This window comes from Rhincodon typus, chromosome 6, assembly GCF_021869965.1.
Source record: "Rhincodon typus isolate 14 chromosome 6, sRhiTyp1.1, whole genome shotgun sequence".
NCBI lineage: Eukaryota > Metazoa > Chordata > Chondrichthyes > Orectolobiformes > Rhincodontidae > Rhincodon > Rhincodon typus.
In genome coordinates, this window is record NC_063337.1 from 81,168,007 (window position 1) to 81,178,053 (window position 10,047).

The 10,047-nt window shown below is 38.6% G+C and overlaps 1 long non-coding RNA gene across 1 annotated transcript in view; it reads right to left on the reverse strand.

Annotated features, from left to right (window-relative positions):
* Positions 1-3,611: 3,611 nt before the first annotated feature.
* Positions 3,612-10,047, reverse strand: part of LOC125483254 — a 21,178-nt gene continuing 14,742 nt past the window's right edge. The window contains exon 3 of the long non-coding RNA XR_007262200.1: positions 3,612-3,751. This is a non-coding gene — a long non-coding RNA (uncharacterized LOC125483254). The remainder of the gene's footprint in view (positions 3,752-10,047) is intronic.

The following is a 10,047-nucleotide window of genomic DNA, read 5'->3' on the forward strand; positions in this document are numbered from 1 at the left end:
TGATATGGTGCTACATTAATACAGCTATATACTTTTGTGGAGGAAGCAGATGTTAAATAAACATGTATTTTGGAGATCAGACTTGATAGAGGAAACATGGGCAATTTTAACTGGTTGGGTGGGATTTCATGAGATTAGGTGGTACACTGGTTTTACACACTATTCAGTACTATCGCTGGACAATAAAATCCGGCAGAGTAAAACCAACATTGTATCCAATTCCACCAGTTTACCAACTGACAGAATTATTTAAAATTTTCTCATTGGTGTAACACAAAAATGTTTGTGTAACATGGAAAGATTTCATGGACTTGAGAACATGGATGCATTACGTAATAGATGAACATATGGTTGACATACATCTTCTAATGCAAGCATTGGATTGGGCAAGCAGAGTGTGTTGAAGGGGTGATGGGGTGTCCAGCAGATGCTGGCTGAAAGATAGTTATCAGAAAACAGAGAGGATTGGGGAATAGAAAAATTTGTGTATTCAACTAATTTGTAGACTATCAATGGAGATACGTGATGTGAATTGGAAGGTGTAAAATGAAAGGTAAGGACAAGAATAAACATGTCATTGTTTAGAGGGTAGGGACAAACTGTTAAATTCAGTCAGTCCTTAGCAAGTCTTACTGATTCCTCCCCACATTCCCCCCATCCCATGCCCTCTCTCCCCCACCAACTTGACTGGGTGGCAGGGTCCTATGATGGCATCTTGCTGACCTGTTGCTTGGTCAACACCGAAGCCGCATTCAAATGAGATCAGGAGCCCAGCCCCTGGTAGCCCCCAACCTCACTACTGCCACCATTAGCAGTGATCACTGCTGAAATTGCAGCACAAGAAAGAGGATCCCTCAAAGCTAAGGTGCCCTTGAAGACATGACAGAGCCATGAGGGCAAGCCCAGGCAATCAGAAGCAGCATTGGTTATTGCAGTGGTAAGGGGTTTCTTTCAGGATAGGAACCGTTGCTTCCATGACCCATGGAACATCCATCAAGAAGTCTGTGAACACTCCATCCCACAGGGTTTTGCCAGTCAGTGACAGATCCTCTTGATACAAATAAATTCCCCCACCGGAGGGAGGTGTCTTTAGTTGGACACTGAAGTAGCTTACTTGGCCAGCAAATGTGTTACTGACAATGTGCCATGGCGGTGGAAAAACACAGCCTCCTTATTTGACACCTTCCTCCTGTGCTCCCACCACCTCTCCCACTGTATTGCCAGCTCTCATGCCCCAAGCATATCTCCAAAGACCTGAGAAGATTCAAAGTTATGGCTGCCTTTCTTGATCATTTCTTAGGGAAATTCCTAGCAGAGGTAAAGCAGAAAATATTTCGGAAGGGCTAACGTAGGATGAGGAATTGTTATGAAGATCAAGCAAACTGAAAGCAAGAAATTAAGCCATTGCAAGAAAAGGTTGTGAACAAACATATGGACACAATTGTGAAAATCATTGCTTTTTGCATAAAGATTCATGTTTAAACAGTGTTTAACTTATTAGTCTTGGACATTTCCACAGATGAACCCATTAAGTCACCTGACTTCCCCTTTGTAATTGGGAGATCACTAAACAAAACCGCAGGTTAACAATTTTTAAAAAAAAATTTACAACTGCCATTTGAGATTATGGGAATTTGCGTATCATTTATTACACAATAGAATGAAATGATTTGGAAACTGAATATTATATGGGGTGAAATTGGTTGCGCAAAATGGAAAATAGTGAACCGTAGACTGCTTTACATTCTGCCCAATGTTTCCATTCACCAGTGTTGTGTTGTTGCCGAAAACAATCTCCCCTTCAGTGTTTCTATAAATTTTAATTTAATTGCTACAGTATTGTGCAAGGGAAGTAACTCCAATTACTTTTTTTTAAACAAAAGGAGGTAAAATGATTTCCTTGAGCCCTTTGGAAGGAACATATCACAGAGTGGATAGCACTATTGCATTCCCAAGGTACGCAACAAACTGTCAGATCTAGATAACCAAAGCAATTCAGCTCAAAGGATTAAAGGGAAGAGCCTCAATTAGGTTCACTACGATTTCTTCAGGTCTTGATTCTAATCCTTTTAATTCAGGATTACTGCCAGTAAGTAGCTTCCACCCCCTTTACAATTTGATTCTCAAGAGTTATTGTTTTTGAATCCAATGCTAAGACTTAAATATGTTTCTTTCATTTAGGAAGACTATATCCTTGATTTTATAGGACAGATCCATGAGGGAAAAATGATTCTCTTTTATATTTTTGCAGAAAGTTCAGGCTATTGTTGCTCACTGCAATAAAAGGGATGGCAGGCTTCAGCTGCTGTCCTGTTTGCCTTGGTGCATTAAAAATTAGCTTGTACTGTTTGAACATTGCATGTGTAAAGAGAGTAGATAGATTATTTGGCAAAAGCTGGACATGGCAAAAATTTATATTTGATTCATGATGGATTTCAAGTGCTGCCTAAGCTGGACAGCAAGAAAAGGTTCCATCATTTTAAATGCTTTTTGACATAACCTGTGCTTTTTTTTAAACTAATTTAATAGAGCAGAACACATTGCGGAGTATATCTTTGATAAGAAATGTGAAGTATACCCACAATTCCCCATGATGAAAACTCCCTCAGAGACTGATTAGATCTTGTCTGTCATAAAACAGAGGGATAATCACATTGGTTCAACTTGTTCATGTTTTGCAGTTTTACTAGGAAAGAGCAGGTCATCTTTAGATGTATAATTGGCACTAGATTTCTAGAAAACTATATCAATGGATACTTAGACAGATTTAATTTATCACTTTCGTTGTTGTATTGTCAAATTAAATTTAGTAAATCTACTTGAGCAATATTAATACTGAACAATCTGTCAACTCAAGAGATATAATTAGTGTTGAATATGCCAAATATATTCGAGTTGCTATGTATATCTTCATTACAGGAACAGTTCTTACTGCAACACCAAACAAACACAAAAAAAAATCAATAAATCCTGCATGATGCTTCCCACTTAGCAAGGGCTCAGAGTAGAACCTTAAATGAATATGTGTACTTAATTTTTCAAAAATGCAAAATAAATTACTGTTTAGCATAGCTCTGCACTAATTCATTAACAATTCATAAATTTGTCTTTTCTCAGTGGGGGCTGTGTCATTAGACTCATTCGTGATGGCATTATGTAAGTTGACGTCCACGCACCTCAAAAACAAAAAAACGGATTTCATGATGTAAGGCAAAGAGTTCTGTTTACGTTATGTTCCAAATGCAACTGTAACTGTAATTAGAAGGAAAGGAAAATTCAGAGGAAAGAAGAAAAAAATCTCTGGATTATCTTAATAGGTCAATTAATACCCCCATGAAATTGAGTCATCTTTTGTTTGTGAAACAGCACAGCAAACAACATGTGTGAAAAGAGTTACTAACTTGAACCAATTTTATTCTTTTTTGTTTTGAAGCTAATTTGCAGAATAATATCAGTTTAAAAAGTGGCAAGCATTGAGCTGTCAAATTCCACCATTGCATCTGAATAACATTCGACATAGAAATTTATTATATTCCTCCCATTACCAATATGGACAGACTTCTGATCCCTACTGATATGTTTGGGAGAACTGCACAAAGACAAAGCCCTTTTCATTCAGTCTGCCAACTGGCACCAGTTTTTCATTGCTTGATATGTCGTTGGGATCCTTAAGGATTACTGACGGTGGCAACTAGGAAGCAGCAGAAAGGTACTCCTCTTGCTCCGTTCAAAATTTTGTTGAAAGAAGTGTCTGCAAATGATGGAAAAATATGTTATACTCAGGCAGGAGACTGTAAGCCAGGAATACATCAAAAGACAGAAATGCAGACAGACGGCTTGTCTCAGTGGAGATGCGACATGTGTCAATGTCTCTGTTAATGCAGATCGTTGACAGTGTCATATGTACAACTTGGTTGTCAGAATGAACTGTTCCAAGTATTCACATTAGCTTAATGTCAACTGGTGGAAGTGGAACAAGTAAATTGGCTGTAATAATTTTGATATTATGAATCTGAGCTGAAAGAATTTCAAACATAAAGTGACCTGAACCAAACAAATCTTTCCTAATTGTGATCGTTTCCAGTTAGCATGATGCATTAACCAATTCTATAACAGAAATATTTCAGCCTATTTATTCACCAAGAAAAAAATAAATGCATGTGCAAAAGAGAGAAAATAGTAGCTTGTACAATATGTTTGCTGTCTTGAGCAATGCTTCATCTCATGAAAAGTTGACAGATAGAAATGTAAACATCTGGAATTTTGATAAAGGGCATAGTGATTTTTTTTCTAAATTTGGGGGCAGATGTATTAGATATTAGCTAACACACCAACCCCACCAGCTAGATAACCCACCGTACTGCACACTGATCAGCTTGTTAAGAGTTGAAAGGCCAATGAGGAATATCTTGCCCTATTACAGATCTCGACACTGGTAACCTGGGTCACCAAAAACTGAGTTTTTGGTCAGCAGAGGTCAGCAGCTCTGAGTCCTAAACTTTGGCATTTGAGGCCTCCACCTCAGGGGATCCAGTGGCATGAAGATAAATTATTGTTTCATCTTCTCACGAGGTGGTGGTCCTGGGGAGAGGGTGTTGGGGAGGGAGGTCAGAATCTACCCTCTTGTGTCTCACCTGTATCTCCAGTTACCACCACACTGGGGCAATGGAGGCCCTCCACCTTAACCTAGCAGTCAGATATCTATGGTTTCCCAGTCAAGAAACTAGGCACTTTTCCTGCTTGCTGGGAAGTAGGTGATCAGGGAGATAGGGAGTTAAAGCCCTGAAGTGGTCATTAATCAACTACTTAAGGGGCTTAATTGCTGGTGATTTGCAAAAGTCATACGTTAACCTTCTCATCCAGCACTTAATTGCTGAAGTGGTGAGAAGGAGACCAACCTTCCTCCAGGTTCAATTCATCCCATTATTTTCCTTTCTCTCTTACTACTGCGAAGGGGAAATTGTGCACAATGTATTCCTGCACAAAGGTTCTATCCTAACATTTAATGTTTCTTTTGGTCATTTAAACATTATAAAATAAAATCAGTAAGCTCCATTTGTACCTAAGAATTGCAGACAATTCTGCAGGAGCCTCACTTGTATGTTTAAACAACACGCGTCATCATGATTGGCTGTTTGCAAGCATGTCTGAAAATTTTATCCAGCGGACCTTGGACATCAGTGGGGGCTACCAGATTCCCTGTCCTCATTCAGCAGGTTAAAAAATATCAGTTATCTCATTGAAGCACATTTCCAATATCCCTTTGGTTTACAAAATCAAGTTGCCTGCAAAACTTTTTCTTTCCGGTGTTTCATTTTTCTACCTAGTGGGTGGATGTTCGGCCAAGTGTGCATGAATCCATTGAGTTTCTTTGCCACCTTCTGTGAAGTAAATATCCCTCCTCCCTGTTTCTGTAGTCTTAAAGTTTTTTTTAAGTTGAGTAGCTTTTCAAGTTTCACACACAATCATCTGACTTTTATAATAGCTTCAAATTCAGCAGGACAGTGCTGCTCATCCTGTATACCCCCGTGAGAGAGAAAACAAAACTTATTTTCTATCAACAGCGATTGATTAAAACTGGACAATTACTCACAAAAAGCTACAAGCAGAAGAAATTTTAATGTCATGTGTGGCTGCATTAATGATTTCTGAGGATATGGTGAAGAGACCATCCCAATAGGAATGGGTACAAAATGGAAGAACGTCTAATTTCTCAACTGTACTCCAAAGGCAGTTATATTCAGAAAAATACACATACAAATTAAGTTTAAAAGTACCTTGGCACATTTCCAACATTATATAGTACATTCAGAGAAGGACAACAGATATAAGTGTTAAATGATTCATTTATTCTGGAAGGAAGAACAAGGACAGACAATATAAATTAAAGGGTACAATTCCAATGGTGATGCAGGAGATGAGGGACTGGATATTTATTGACTATGATCTGACAGGTTGAGAGAGCAGTTAATAAGGCACACAACATTCTAACTTTACAACCATAAGAGCAAAGACGATAAATACAAGGAGGTAAAGTTAAATGTGCATAGAAAACTGGTTAAGCCTCAAGAGGAGTAATGTATCTGATTGTGGCTGACACAGTTTAAGAAAGATATGAAGGCATTAGGGAACTTGCAGAAAAGATAATTGGGAATAGTCCTAGGCATGAGGGTTTGTAATTATGTAGCTGGATTGGAGAAATTGAGAAGTTCACCTTGGAAAAGGGACAGCTGAAAGGAGATTTGATGGAGGCTATCTACTGACAAGATTGAGATAGAGTGAATATGTAAATAGTGTTTCCATTCGCGGAAGGATCAAGAACAAGAAAGCACAGATTCAATGTGATTGGCATAAGAAACAAGGGTAAGAGAAGGCAAACTTTTTCACGCAGTGATTGGCAGGGATCTGAAAGTGGCACTGCTTGAGAACATGGTGAGTGCAGCTTCAGTTGAGAATTGAAGAGGAACTTGGATCGTTACATGAAAAGGAACAATGTGCAGAGCTATGGGGAAAAAGCAGGGAGAACTGTTGCAGATATGATGGGCAGAATGTTCTTCTGTACTGTCACAGTTCTGTGATATAAAAGTGTTACTGTCACTGTATTACGTTACATAGGCTGGGGCAACAATTTGTCCTGATACAATTCATAAAATGTCTAAGCTGGGCATTGAATGGGCATTAGAGCATGGTAAAGAGAAACGTTAGCCAACAGAAAACTGGAGTATGTCACAAGGACCAGAAGATGCAGTAAGTTCAGGTCAAGAGGGAAGAAGTATTGAAGGAGCTGAAAACTATGGGAAGGGACTGCAAGAGAGAACAAAGAATGTAAATCTGCTTCCATGTTTGAGTATCGCAGAAATAAAGCTGGTTGTAGATAGCCTTGGTGTTTGTAGGAATAAGAGTATTTAATGGCACCAGGACCTGTTAACAGGATTAATGTGCTATATTAGGAGTGTTGGAAGGATAATTTATGCTCTGGATCTGTCAGAAGCACGCAGGTAGTGTTTGGAGCAAATGCAGTCGATGTTTTCAAACACTTAAATTAATATGAATAAATACTCCTGCCATTCAAATGATAGACCCCTTCCCTAAAAGTCCTAAACTCTGCCATTAAGACATTGCTCAGAGCTTTGTATTTTAATGGAAAAGTCCTAAAATAGATTGAATCTGCTCTTTGAAGTTGCAAGTGATCATGAATCAAATGAAACAAAATTGAATATAATAAAATAATGGAAGTACAGAGGAGAAAATGAAAGATCAGAATTTGAAAAAAAAACATGAAGTTGCTAAGTTGTTGGATGCATATTCCTTTCTGTCATGAATTTAGTCACAAACTTATTCCTTTGTACTTAGAGAAAATAATTTGATGTAATTTTGACCAGAGATGGTACATGTGTATTTGTTTTTACATTAATATTGTAGAGCAGCATTGTGCTAACTAACCCATTCTCAACCCTAAGTAATATTTAAATTATTATTGTATACCTGCAGGGTGCACGCCTTTCCAGGTCTGATCACATTGTTTTGAAACTGGTGAGAAAAAAAACATTATTTTGGTGGGATGCTGTGACTTGTGAAAACACTTTTCTGACTAAGTCTTCCCTTAGTCATCAATGTATGACTTCAGTGCAACATATGAAATTTTAGCTGAATTTATTCTGGTAACAGCTTTCCACCATCACAAGAAAGAGAAGGAAAAAAGGGCCCCATGTGTTATGTGAAAGGATATTTTACAATACACTTATTAATGCAAACTTGCATCTTTTCATTCAAGTAAAGGCTATATTTACACTGCATTACCCATTTATTTGCTATGTTAACAAGGATTTAAAAACTTATTGGAGCATTTGTATAAGGATTCTGCAACATCTTGCTATGGCTGCAGTGCCATCTGCCAGTGATGAGAAAATAACAGTCAGTAGGACCTTGTTTTCCCAGACCTTGATGTTATATGTTTTAACTTACAAAGCCTATAAGTTCTTTTAAATCATTTCATTTCAAACACATTCACTTTCTGTCGGATACAGTGACAAAATGGAACAATCCAACAACATGGAAAAACATGACCAAAACTGCAATGATTTATCCAGGAATTTTTGTTGCATTGAAATCAAAACTGGCAGACCTAAACTCGGAACTATTTAGAAATGTGTAGAAACTGACAGTTAATCTTGAAAGGCTTAGCTTTGAGAATTTCTGCATGAAGCAATTACAACTTGGGAATCACACTGTCTACCATTATTAATTGACAGACAACTGCCATTTATTAGTAATACTTTTAAATCTGGGTCAGAAGGTTGCAGGTTCAAATCCCATTTAATGCCTCTAGTTCATTCGTCATTCAATAATGCTGTAGCTGATCAGTGATATAAATCTAAATAGTGCTCTCGTGCCCCTGTTCTTCAATGCTTTCTGCTACCAAGATTCCAAAAATATCAAAATTAAAATTAAAAATTGACTGAGATAACTATTGTTTTCAGAAGAGAGTTCCAAACTTCAACCATATCTTGCTCATTGAATTACTTTCTTTCTTCACTGCTAGTATATATTTAAAGTTTTGCTTAAACTTGGCGCAGAGGTGGTAGGAGATAAGATTTTTTTTGGATGAATGTAAAATAATGTGGTTGTTGGAATGCTGGAGAAACTCAGCGACTCTGGCAGCATCTGTGGAGAAAGAGACTGAATTAGTAATTCTTATCAATGAATTTGAGGACTTGTTAAATGTTATTGCTTGAAGAAAAATATCCTTGCCTTTACTCATGGCAAAGGTAATTTCAAGCCACTTCTGAGACAATTTGAACTTTAAGAAAAAGAGTTCACTAAGAACATCACTCCGAGGTAGCAAGAACTACAGATGATGTCGTCGGTGTCAACACAGTGTGGAGCTGGAGGAACACAGCAGATCAGGCAGCATCAGAGGAGCAGGAAAGTTGAAGTTTTAGGTCATGACCCTTCTTCAGAAATGAAGAGGGGTCCTGACCCAAAATGTCGACTTTCCTGTTCCTCCGATGCTGCCTGACCTGCTGTGTTCCTCCAGCTCCACACTGTGTTGACACCGACGACATCAGATATCCAGGAGAAACAGATTGTTGGGAGGAAAGCTACTACTCATGATCTTTGGACTGACGTTCAGTTCAATGCGGACCAATCATATATCCCAGAAAGAAAAGGCCAAAGACCAATCAAAATTGGGATTGTTGCTGCATAGCCAAAGTATAAAAAGGTGAACAAAATGCCCTGATTGGCACAGCAACATTTGGGATTGACAGCATTGAGGAAAGAAGTCCCACTGAAGAAGGATTGGTCCTGGACAGATCTGGTCCAATCAAACTGCAGTTGAGTTAGCCTGGATACTTAGGGGATGACTGTATGTTTTCTGAAATAGTTTCTTAATTCTGTAATTTTAAAGCTGTTTTCTTGTCAGGAAAAGATATTGGATTTGCAGTAACATTGGACAGAATTTTCATTTCTGAGGATATGTAGTGGGTCATAAAGTCATATAGGGTTTTGGTTTGGGTGGCTAGGGAGCATGTTTTCCTGTGCAATTACATTCATGATGCATTCAAGCATGCGTAAGTCACCAAATTTTAGATGCGAGCAGGCAGGAAAATCTGAAGACTACTGCCACATTCCAGCTTTAATTTTCAGGCACCATTGTTAAAAGGCACCAGGACAGCACTTCACTCATGCAACTCGCGTTCATTGATGGGCCTCAGCTCATCACCCTCACCCAACCCTGGAGATGTTAGTGAACTGCTGAAAGGCAGGCCAATGTTTTAGTGATGCCTCTCCAGAGATTCTCCTACAGGTCATGTGGGGAGAAAGGATATGGCTGATTCCAAAGGATGGCTATGAGGCACCATTCTGTGTCACCAAGGCAGCCTGGACAAGAAGCTCCAGATCTCTGGAATCCAGAGGTGGTTACAGTGCTGCAAGATGATGAATGATCTCTTGGACACCACAAGAGTAAGTGCTACTGTCTACTCAATGCTTCAATCATACCACAATGAACCACAATGAACCACAATGAACCACAATGAACCACAA